This window comes from Oryctolagus cuniculus, chromosome 7 (assembly GCF_964237555.1).
Source record: "Oryctolagus cuniculus chromosome 7, mOryCun1.1, whole genome shotgun sequence".
In the NCBI taxonomy this organism is placed as follows: domain Eukaryota; kingdom Metazoa; phylum Chordata; class Mammalia; order Lagomorpha; family Leporidae; genus Oryctolagus; species Oryctolagus cuniculus.
In genome coordinates, this window is record NC_091438.1 from 58,116,232 (window position 1) to 58,128,580 (window position 12,349).

The window sequence follows — 12,349 nt, forward strand, 5'->3', positions numbered from 1 at the left end:
TATACATTGTATAATCGTCAATCAGGGTAACTATATTTATCCTTTGAAGTATTTAACATTTCTTTATAGTGAAAATATCCCAAATCCTATCTTCTAGTTTTTTTTTTTTTAATAGAGAAACATGCAGTACATTAACACTATCTATAGTCATCCTACTGTGCGGTGAGATCCCAGAACCTCTCACTCCCATCTAACCATAAACTGGTACCCATCAGTCAATCTTTCCCCAACCCTCCTTCGCTGCCTCCCTCCCCAGCATGTGGTAACTACCATTGTATGTGTAACTTCTGTGAGATCATCAGGTTTTTAGGCTCGGCTGATGAGTGAGATCATGTGATATTTGTCTTTCTGGGTTTGGCTTATTTCTCTTAACATAATTACCTCCAGTTGCATCCATGTTGCTGCAAGTGACAAGATTTCATCCTTTTACGGCTGAGTAACATTCCATTGGGTATATGTACCACTCTTAGGTTGCTTCCATTTCTTGACTATTGTGAATAGGGCTACAATAAACATGGTGTGCAGACTTCAGCTCTCTGCTGTGGCCTGGGAAGGCAGTGGAGGATGGCCCAAGTGCTTGGGCCCTGCACCTGCATGGGAGACCAGGAGGAAGTACCTGACTCCTGGCTTCAGATCGGCACAGCGCGGCGGCCGTAGTGGCCATTTGGGGGGGTGAACCAATGGAGGGAAGACCTTTCTCTCTGTCTCTGTCTCTCTCACTGTCTAACTATGCATGTCAAAAAAAAAAAAAAAAAAGAACAAAAGAACATGGTGTGTAGGCGCAAATACAAAGATTTCACTTTCCTTGGAAATATACCCAGTAATAGGATTACTGGATGAGCTGGTAGATCTATTTCTAGTTTCTTAAGGAGTCTCGATAAGGTTTTCCACAATGGTTGTACTAATTTACATTCTCATCAACAGTGTGAAAGGGTTCCTTTTGCTCACTGTCCTTACCAACACTTGTATGTGTGGATGCCCTTTATTTCTTTCTCTTGCCTAATTGCTCTAACTAGAACTTCAAGGACCATAGTGAATAAAAGTGATGAAAGTGTGCATCCTTGTCTTGTTTCAGAGCTTAGAGAGGCATCCTTCAACTCTTCCCTATTCAAGATGATGCTAACTGTTTGCTTATTGTCTGTGGCCTTTGTTATTTTGAAGTATATTTCTTTTATACTTAATTTGGTTAGTGTTGTTTAGCATGAAATGATGTTGAATTTTCACCAAATGCCTTTACTGCATCCATGGAGATGATCCCATGAGTTTTGTCCTTATTCTGTTGATGTGATTGATGTATCACATTTATTGATTTGAATGTGTTAAATGACCCTTGCATCCCTGAGATGAATCTCACTTGATCATGGTGAATGATTTTTTTTTTTTTTTGACAGGCAGAGTTAGACAGTGAGAGAGAGAGACATAGAGAAAGGTCTTCCTTTCTGTTGGTTCACCCTCCAAATGGCCGCTATGGCCGGTGAGCTGCGCCGATCCAAAGGCAGGAGCCAGGTGCTTCTCCTGGTCTCCCATGGGGTGCAGGGCCCAAGGACCTGGGCCATCCTCCACTGCACTCCCGGGCCACAGCAGAGAGCTGGACTGGAAGAGGAGCAACCGGGACAGAATCCGGCGCCCCAACCAGGACTAGAACCTGGGGTGCCGGCGCCGCAGGTGGAGGATTAGCCAAGTGAGCCACAGCGCCAGCCGGTGAATGATTTTTTTAAATGTTTTTAGACTCTGTTTGCCGGTGTTTTTGAGGGGAGGGGGAGGGTAGGATTTTTGTATCCATATTCATCAAGGATGTTTGCCTGTAGCTTTCTCTTTTTGCTATGTTCTTATCAGTTTGGGTATCAAGGTAATACAGGCCTCACTGAATGAATTTTGAAGAATTCTCTCTTCTATTTTTGGAAATAATTTGGAAGGATTGGTGCTAATTCATCTTTAAAAGTTTTGTAAGATTCAGCAGTGAAGCCCTCTGGTTCTGGGCTTTTCTTTGATTTTTTTTTTTTAAATACTGATTCAACTTGCTACTTGCTATTGATCTGTTTAGATATTATATTTCCTTGTTATTTAATTGCGGTAAGCTGTATGTGCCCAAGAATTTGTCGGTTCCTTTTAGGTTATTGAATTTGTTGCCATATAATTGTTCACAGGAATCTGCAACAATCCTTTATTTTTGTGGTGTCAGTCATAAGGTCTCTGATTCCATGTATTGAAATCTTCTTTTTTATCCTTTTTAGTCTAACTAAGAGTTTATCAATTTTATTTAACTTTTTCAAAGAACTAACTCTTAATTGCATTGATATTTTGTATTATTTTAGTCTCTATTTCATTTTATTTGTGCTGAGCTTAATTATTTCTTTCCTTCTACCGGTTTTGGGTTTGACTTGTTATTGTTCTTCTAGTTCCTTGAGGTGCACTGATAAGTTGTTTATTTGAGATCTTTCTGTTTTCGTTGTGATGAAGGCATAGATTGTTATAGGCTTGCCTCTTAGTACTGCTTTTGCTGTGTGTCTTGGGTTTTGGTATGCTGTGTTTCAGTTTTCATTTATTTCAAGAAATTTTAAAATGTATTCCTTGATCCATTGACTGTTTAATTTCCACATATTTGTGTAGTTTCCAAAATTTTCTTGTTATTGATTTCTAATTTTATTGCACTGTGGTCAGAAAAGATACTTGATATAACTTACCCTTTTAAATTTGCTGAGATTTATTTTGTGCCCTGTTATGTGATCTGCCCTGGAAGATGTTCCGTTCCTGTGCTGTTGAGAAGAGTACGTATTCTGCAGCTGTTGGGTGGGAGGTTCTGGAGACGTGTGTTAGGTCCAATTGATCTAAAATGCAATGTAACGCTGCCATTTCTTTGTTGATATTCCATAGAGGATCTGTCCATTTCTGAAAGTGGGATATTAAAGTTCCCTTTAACTGTATCAGAGTCTATCTCTCCCATTAGACCTATAAATATTTGCTTTATGTATTTGGGTTCTTCAATATCAGATCTATCTATCTATCTATCTATCTATCTATCTATCTATCTATCTATCTTAATGAGTGTTATTTCCTCTTGCTGGATTGAGCCCTTTATCATTATATAATGACTTTCTTGGTCTCTTATTACTGCTCTTGATATACTGTCGCTCCACCTCTTCATGGAGGAACGACACTAAACCCTGCCTAGGCTTCATATCCGAGTCACGGCACCATTATGTCGCTCCCCCTCTTCGTGGAGGAATGACACTAAACCCTGCCTAGGCTTCATATCCGAATCACGGCACCATTATGTCGCTCCCCCTCTTCGTGGAGGAACGACACAGGACCCTGCGCTGTTCTTTCGTCTGCTCGGCCCTTCCCGGGTTTGCTGCTGGTTCTTCCCGGGTTGGCTACTGTCCCTTCCACCTCCGTGGAAGGGCGGTTCCCCCTGGCCACTTTCCCCACTTCCGCGGGGGAGCGGCACACGGCTGGCCGGCTCTCTCGGGGGCTGCACAGGTGTTCCTTCAGATAGATGTTCCCGGTGCATGTTGTCTCTCTCCTCCTTTATAGTCCTCTTCCACAATCCCAACTCTGCTACCCACACGCCGAGTACGCTGCTCTCCTCCAATCAGGAGCAGGTCCTGCTGTTTATTGGTTGAACTGGAGGCAGCTGTGTAGAAGCTGTTTCCTCCTCTCCCAGCGCCATATTGTGGGAGAGCAGATGCATAGAATAAGTCTTAATTCCAGTAACAGTCTAGTCCGAGTTGCTCCCAGTTGCTCCCCACAATATACAGTCAATTTTTTATTATAGAATATGCTATTCTTGTTTTCCTTGGGGTTTCATTCACATGGGATACCTTATTCCATCCTTTCACTTTCATTGTGATTGTGTCCTCAGTGGTGAAGTGAGTTTCTTAATAGCATTATATAATTGAGTTCTATTTTAAAGATTTTTATTTATTTATTTTAAATATTTATTTACTTGAAAGGAGAGAGGGAGAGAGAGGGAGAGAGAAAGGAGGTCTTCCATTTGCTGATTCACTCCCCAAATGGCCACGACAGCCAGGGCTGGCCCAGGCTGAAGACAGGAGCCAAGAACTCCATCTGGGTCTCCGACATGGATGGTGGGGCCCATGTACTTGGGCCATCTTCTGCTTCCTTCCTAAGCATTTTAGCAGGAACTGGATCTGAAGTGAAACAGCTGGGACTCGAACCAGCACTTTGATGTGGGATGCAGATGTCCCAAGTAGTGAGTTAACCCACTGTGCCATAACATCCACACCAGTGTCTTATTTTTTAGTCTATTCGGTCACTCTATGTTTTTTAATTGACTCTATGTCTTTTAATTGGAGAATTTAGTCCATTGACACCTAAGGCAATTATTGATAGGCAAGGTATTACTGTTGCCCTTTGGATGCTTATTGTAGTTCCTTTCTTTCTCCTTATCTTTTTTTCTTTTCTTTTTTTTTTTTTTTGACAGGCAGAGTGGACAGTGAGAGAGAGAGATAGAGAGAAAGGTCTTCCTTTGCCGTTGGTTCACCCTCCAATGGCCGCCACAGCCAGAGCCCTGCGGCTGGCGCACCGCGCTGATCTGATGGCAGGAGCCAGGTACTTCTCCTGGTCTCCCATGGGGTGCAGGGCCCAAGCACTTGGGCCATCCTCCACTGCACTCCCTGGCCACAGCAGAGAGCTGGCCTGGAAGAGGGGCAACCGGGACAGAATCTGGCGCCCCGACCAGGACTAGAACCCGGTGTGCCGGCGCCGCAAGGCGGAGGATTAGCCTAGTGAGCCGAGGCGCTGGCCTCTTTCTCCTTATCTTACAATCTTCATTTGTGGATAAGTGATTTCTTCTAGTGATGTACTTTGATTTCTTGCTTATTATTTTTATTAAGTCCGTTGTAGGTGTTTGCTTTGGGGTTACTATGAGGCTTACAAAAAGCTTCTTTAAGCTATAACAAGCTATCTTGAAAGGATGACAACTGGACATTGATGATAAAGATAAGGAAATGAGACAAAAGGCAAAGTGATAAGAAATCCTAATAAAGAACTTGACATTTCTCTACACAGTTTGAATTTTTGATGTTACATTTGACATCCTTAAATATTGCCTGTCTGTTAACATTTTAATGTAGTGAGCATAATTTTTTTAGTCTTCTCAGTAAAGATACAAATGGCTTACATACTAGCTTTGTAATATTAGAGCATACTGGATTTTTTTTGTATAGTTACTCTTCCCAGTGAGTTTTCTACCTTCTGATGTTGTCTTCTTACATGTTAGTGTCTCTTTGTTTCAGTTTGAAGGGATTCCTTTAGCATTTTGTGTAACACAGGTCTGGTGGTAATAAAGTCTCTTAGCTTTTGCTTGTGCCAGAGTGTCTTTATCTGTCTCTCACATCTGAAGGATAACTTCACTAGATACAATATTCTTGGCTGACATTGTTTTTTTTTTTTTTTTTCCAGGACTGTAAATGTCTCATTCCACTCCTTCCTGGCCTGTAAGAATTCCGATGAGAAGTCTGCAGTCAGGTGAATGGGGACCCTTTTATGTGCTTTTTGTTTTTTTTCCCTCGCAACTTTGAGAATGCTCTCTTTATCTTTAGCACTGGAGAGCTTGACAGGACTTGGTTGGGTTGATTCTGACTAGTGACATGTGACTTTCCTATACCTGGATAGTTATCTCTTTCTTTAGGTTTGGGAAGTTTTCTGTCATTAGGTCTTTGAATCTGGTTTCTACTTCTTTGGCGTTCATAAGTCCACCTTGGATCCCAGTAACTTGACTTTTTCTCTTTTTATGCTAGCTCTTATTTCCTGTAAGCTTTCTTCATTCCTCCTGACCCCCCTTTTCTCCTCCCATTGTGTATTTCCAAACAGCCTGTCTTTGAGCTCACTGCTCCTTTCTTCTGTTTGATTTATTCTGCTATTGATGCCTTCTATTGCTTTTTTAATTTCACTTAGTGTACTTTTCACTTGAAGGATTTTTGTGTGATTTTAATTACTTCCATCTCTCTATCAAATCTCTGTTAGAGTTGAATCATTTCTGTGTTCTCTGAAATTTCACTGAGTTCCCTTAAAACAGCTACTCTGAACCAAGCATTTGGAAATTTTAGTTCCTACGTGGTTGGTTTCTGGCGCCTTATTTTGCTCTTTAGGTGAAGTCGTGGTTCCCTGGAAGTTCTTGATGCTTGTAGGATGACGGTGCTGTCTGCACACTGAAGCATTCATTATGGGAATCTAACCTCCTGCGTGGCTGGCTGTTCCTCTGGAAATTCTCGGAAGTCAGTTTATTTTCTCTGGGCCTATGGTTAGTTCTGATATTTTGGCACTAGATAGCACCTGAGTTGTGATTTGCTCCTCTGAACACTACTGATATGGTTTTACTGATTCAGTCTTAGAGTTCTCCCCAGACTTGTTTGTCCCAAACTTGCAGTTTAATGTGTTATTCAGCATGAATTGAAGAAGTGCCTAAAAAGTGGCTGTCTGTTCCTACAAACCTTTTCCTGAGGCTGTGGTAGGGTCAGATTCCTTGTCCAGTGATTACAAATGCCACTGTGATGGATCTTATCCAGGGCTCTCAGCCCACCAAACCACTGCAACCTAGGAGTAGGACCAAAGCTCACCCTTGCTATGGTTTTTCTGCTGCTAAGGTGGGCACACTGCCCAATGCCACACCTATCAGCCACTGGTGATGTTAGCTTCAGTATAAGGCTGCTCAACTGAGACCATGTAACTTCACCAGACACTAAAACAGGTCCAGAGGCTCTGTCTTTAGATACTGGCTTGGGAACAAGGACTTTGAGAATCTGCTCAATACTGGGGTTTTGTCAACCTGGCACTGATTTCCAGTGTGATTCATCACTACCTGCCCAAGGTTGTAGGAGAGGTGATGGAGGCAGCCCCTCAGCTATTCTGACAGGCTCTAGGTAGGTCCCACCTGAGTCTCACAGTCACCAGGCCCTGTGCAATCTCAGGGGTGGGGCACACAAGGCCTGCAAGAGGCTGGTGGTGCTACATGCCAAAGTAAGTCAGTCTCACCAGGGCACAGCTTTCTGCCTGATACAAGGGCAAGTCCAGAGACTGTGTCCATGGGCTTTCGCTTTGGGACAGAAACTATTAGGATCTGCTCAATGTTGGGCTTTACCAACCCAGATCTGAGTCCCAAGACACAGACCCATAGACCCTTTGATGTTTGCCCAAGGTTGGAATAGCAACATAAAGGCAGCCCCCTGACCACCTAGACTGGTCCTAGGCTGGTCACATCTGGTTACCATGGTCACAGGTCCCTACCAAGTCCTAGGGGTGTCCACCAAGTCCACCAGAGACCAACAATGACACAGGCCACAATGAGTCCAATCCCTCTAAGTGCAGATTTCAGCCTGATGCTGGCGGGTCTAGAGCCTTGGTCTCTGAGCACCAGCCTGGGACTAAAGATATCATCTGCCAGGCTTAGGTGAGGCAGGCCGGGATCTGAGCTCCAATGCATGGTCCTAAGGTCTTGTTCCTCTGTGCACTGCTGGAGTTTCACTTTTGGTCTGCAGCTGGGGGAGGGGTGACAGAGGATGCCCATCTGTCCTCCACAAGTATGGGAGCAGGGACGTTTAGCCTGACAGGATGTTTTTTCACAGTGGGCCTGGTACTGGGGTTCAGCTTGCTCTCCCTCTCCTGAGCTGGAGGCGTCTCTCCATGTTGTCCTCCTTGGAGCTGGGGGAGGGATGACATAGGCAGCTCTCTCCTTGCTTCCTTCAGTGTGACCTTTCTGTTGATTGTAACCAAGACAAGGCAGTGTGGTTCATCTTCCGGCTTCTGTAGCTCTGGTGAAGGTGACTCGGATAGCTGTTCACATGGGTGTCTCTGTGGGGAGGTGGTCGCCAGAGCCTCCCTTACTCAGCTGCCATCTTGGTTCTGATCTGCAAACATGAATCCTGGATGTCATCTTAGGACAGTGAAATCGAAGACTATTGATGTTCAAGGTTGCAGCAGTGCAGATTCATTAATAACACAGGAAGATGCCCAGAGCTAGAGAGATTGGAGAGATTGGTGGTGGGTGCACGTAATCAGAAGGTTCATTGTCAATGGAGAAGTTTAAAACATTAATAAAAGCAAGGAAACGTCAGGGTTCTCATTGTTATCACGATGCACGGACAGTTCTAAACAAGGCCAATGATAAACTCTTTCTCCTTACCCACGGAGAGGACTCCCCCCATCCTGCCTTCCTTGTATGCCTCTGTCTATGTGCACACTTCTCTTCGTAGTCAGTGCTCTTTCCATTCCTCTACCTATGACACAGGAGAGAATCTCTTCCCGGTGTTAACTTTCTCTTTAACACCCTGCTTCACCACCTCTTAGCACTGATTTGTCTCCAGTGAAGAAGGGTGGTGAATTGCTTTGAGTCACTTTTTTTTTTTATTTGACAGGTAGAGTTTACAGACAGTGAGAGAGAGAGAGAGAGACAGAGAGATAGGTCTTCCTTCCGTTGGTTCACTCTCCAAATGGCTGCAATGGCCAGAGCTATGCTGATCCAAAGCCAGGAGCCAGGAGTTTCTTCCTGGTCTCCCACGTGGGTGCAGGGGCCCAAGGACTTGGGCCATCCTCCACTGCTATCCCAGGCCACAGCAGAGAGCTGGATCGGAAGTGGAGCAGCCTGGACTCAAACCAGAGCCCATATGGGATGCTGGTGCCGCAGGCAGAGGATTAACCTAGTGTACCACTGCACCAGCCCTTGAGCTACTTCTTTAGCAAGGTGGATCTGCTACAGTAGTGGCTGGAGTGGAACCAAGGAAGCAGGGCCAATAACAATGCAAAACGAGAATACACTGTGAAGTGTGGAATGGGTACAGTAGTTTTAGTGGCTTAGGAAGTCAGGCCCTAAACACATGACCTGTAGGTAAGGTGGGGACAGCTCCCTGGAGGCCCAAGACGGGCTGCACACATGGTACGTGAAGAAAGGCCCCACCTGCCCCTCAGTTCAGCCTTCTCAGCTCTCCAGCACCCTGGCCCTGTCTTTGGGTTTTCCTTTGCTGTACCTCAAATGGATCTCTTGAAAAATAACCCTTCAATTCCTCAAGTCAGTCAGCCCCCATCCTTTGGATTCGATTTCCTCCACACCCTGGGCCGGCGTCTAGAACATGAGGGCCTTTCCCAGCCTTCTGGGGACTTGCATATCCTAGGTTGGTGTCTCCTGTCTGCATGTTTGGGCTCCTTGGTACCCAACCTTCTGCACAATGGCACCTGCTGCAAGATGTGGTCACACCCTCCAAGGAGACAGTCCCAATAGCAATCAAAGAACCAGTGCACATTCTCTGGGGGCTGGATGGGCTGCTCTGGAGAACACAGGGGGGCTCCCAGAGAAGGAGGAGTGTGATGGGCGGAGGAGGCTGGAGAGGGAATTGAACTTGAAGATAGAGATCCCTTCTCTATCAAAGTAAATAAAAAGGTGTGGTCTTGGTTTTTATTTTGCTTTGCAAAGGGCTAAAACCCAGTTAGGAGCAATTACATTGACAACCAACCCAAACCAAGAGGGCCAAGTTCTGGTTTCTTACAGATCTACAATTTGTTCAATTTTCTCTTGGACATACACACCAAACACGTATTCCCTCTTGCACATTTAGTTCCTAATTGTTATCCTAAGATGATTTATTTAGTTTGACAGGAAGAAGAAAGGAAGAGGCAGCTCCCACTGGAATTTGTCTTATTTCCTTCTCTCTTGCTTCTCTGATCATAGAAGCTGTACACGCCTGCTGTAGAAAGTTTAGGAAATGAATATTCTAGACAGAAATGAAGACTTCCTGTGAATCCCATCTCTCAGAAGAGAACCACTCTCAACCTGCGATTGTAGTTTTTGTGGAATCGCTGGAGAAATTGTGTGTGCCAGGGCTTGCTGTGTTCAGTTCAGGCTTTTACCGGAAGCCCTTTCAGCACCAGCCCCTCCAGCCTGGTGGAGGCACTTGCTGCTTGTGCTGGGTCCCTGGCTCAGCCTGACAGGTGCTCCTGGTTCTTCCTCTGTTGGTTCCAGAAGATAGGGATCTTAGGCTGGTCTGCTCTTAGGTCCCTGAGCTACAGTCCCTGGAGCTGTGTTTCAATTTCTGTGAAGTCTTTCTTGTGGCTCACAACTGGCAATCTCCACATTCACACACATGCACACTCGTACAACATTTCTTCACTTATTTGCATAAAGTCATTCAAAGTCATTAACAATGATCACTCACAGATATTATTGGCATACAGAGCCACAAACCAAGTTTTTAACTAACGTTGGAGTCCCCACCTCCAGTGTGTGTGCAGCATGCTCTCTTCTCACAAAGCAAACCAAAGGGGAGATTCTCTGTCCCCCAACCCAAGGGCCATGAAGAAGTTGGCTTGTGATTTTGCACGAGCCAACCAGACTCACCCATCTTCCACTTGAATCTTGAGGGAGCCTTGCTAATATTCAGGGACAGCTCAGACCTCGTGGAGGGTGGCAGCAGAGTTGTTGGTTTTGAGTGTCCTAAAGCTGCAGTGACCTATAGCTGCCACGATGCTGTCCTACTCAGGTGGAGGGGTGTATTGAAATGTCCGTGTCCCCTGTCCAGAGTTTGATTCCATGAGCTATCATATTCTTCAGCAATATTTCTTTCCTCTGAATGCTAACCACAATTACATAAAGAACAAACTCTAATTTATATTATGTGGTTTTTGTCTTAAAGATTCAAATGATACTTGGTAACTTTTTTTTAAAAGATCTATTTATTTGAAAGGCAGAATTACAGAGAGGCAGAGGCAAAGAGAGAGAGGTCTTCCATCCGCTGGTTCACTCCCCAGATGGTTGCCATTGCCGGAGCTGCACCAATCTGAAGCCAGGAGCCAGGAGCTACTTCCAGGTCTCCCACATGGGTGCAGGGGTCCAAGGATTTGGACCATCTTCTACTGCTATCCCAGGCCATAGCAGAGAGCTGGATTGGAAATGGAGCAGCTGGGACTCAAACTGGCGCCCATATGGGATGCTGGCACCACTGGCAGTGGCTTTACCCGCTACACCACAGGGCCGGTCCCCTTGGTAAATCTTAACATGCTAACTTGAATTTCAGTTCTAACTTGCAGTCTCTGCTTCCCCAGGCCACATGAATGCAAGACAGGGGGGAGAATAGAGGGAGAGAAATTAATCACAGCACTGTTCCCCAGGCTCTATCCTTAGCTGTGATGTAGGAAATTCAGCTCCTCCCTTCCTTCCAAGAACCTCCATACTTCTGTGCTTTTAGCTGCCTGGCATTGAGCCCTGTGGTTTCCTCCTCTGCATACCCCAGAGGTTTCTGGGGGCTCTGTTCTGGCAAGTTCTTTCTTCTCCCATGGCCCATCTGTCTGTGAGCTGCCTGGTGTTCTTGAGTCATATCCACTAATCAACCATCAAGGCCAGTTCTTCCCTTTAGTGAGTCCCATCTGTCAGGCAGGAAGTTAGAAATTAGCCTGTAGAAAACAAAGCACCTGCAGAAAGGAATGTAGCAGCCTCTGGCAGCCTTGGAAGTAGCCCAGTATTTCACTACTGAGTCCTGCTCGTACCCCAATAATTTTATAGGTGATTCCAGCCTTCTTGCAAGGAAGGCACTCTAGGAAAGTCTCTGGGCTAAGGGTGCTACCCAGTCTGATAACATTGGGCAATAAAACCATGGGAGGAATTTTAACTATTTCACACCCAGCAAGCCCTTTGTATGGGGTAAAGCTTGTTGGAAGGAAAAATGGCAAGAACTGGATCCCATTCCCTTATAAGCCCAAGCCTGAACACACACTATGCACCCAGTTCTTTCCACATGCCCATCTGGCCATCAGATGTATTCTTTCCATTAAACTGTGTAACCTTGCTTGCCCAGTCTGAATGGCTGAGCACTGTGTCTCCAATACCATATGGAGAGGTGCTCACTTGTCCTGACAAAAGCCTATCCCAGCAAACCTTGCTTCCACTATTCCCTGCCTCATATCTGAATTCTTTGTTGTTGTGCGAAGACAAAAACCTCTATTTCACCCCTCTCTACTAACACAACTATTTCAGCCCTTATGGTAGGCTATACTTTGGGGCTTACTGGTGCTCTCATGGGTTGATGCCACGATACTTTTCTGTTGCCTAAGTCTTTTCTTCTTTATCGTTCCAGTTCTACCCATTCCAAAGGAAGTGATTTTCAAGTCTCATGATCTTAGGTCAGGTCACACTGGGCATGATCTAGGTGCGGGGAGGAGAAGGCTGGCAGGAGAGGAGATCTGGACCTGCATCTGCCTCCTGTGTTGCAGCAAGAGACAAACAGGCACAGCCCTCTGCAAACCGGGAAGGAAAGCCGGGGCAGCAGACAGAATGCAGTCGGAAACGGACACGTCGAGGATGACGGGTTCAGAAACTTCCTGTCTCACACCAGAGTGGAAGTCC